Below are 436 nucleotides of genomic sequence, written 5' to 3'. Positions count from 1 at the left end.
CAAGAATGCTATTGATGAAGTTAATAAAAATATGAAAATCATTATCATTAATGACAGAATAAGGAGAGTTAGTATGAGACTGATGTATTTATTTTTGTACCTTTACATCCACACATATATGAATAAAAGTGGACTCACACACACGAGTGCGATTTCCCATCTGTTTAAGGTATGGACACGAGGGTACACGTGGAAACCTCTCACGTCCTGGTAAACTCGCCGGGTGCATCGGCAAAACACTAGGCGAGCGCGGCCGCTTGGTTTCTTTGAAACTACTTACATAATGTGAGGTAATTTCCCCTCGTGGTCTTACTTTACCCTCACACTGCCCCGTGGAGAAAAAGAAACCCTTTTTGGGTTTATATGTAAGCCGCACACGTGCTTAACATAGACACATATCATGCAAATATATATAGTAAATTATGCACGCACGCAC

Source organism: Penaeus monodon, chromosome 20, assembly GCF_015228065.2.
Source record: "Penaeus monodon isolate SGIC_2016 chromosome 20, NSTDA_Pmon_1, whole genome shotgun sequence".
NCBI lineage: Eukaryota > Metazoa > Arthropoda > Malacostraca > Decapoda > Penaeidae > Penaeus > Penaeus monodon.
This window is presented reverse-complemented; position numbering follows the sequence as displayed.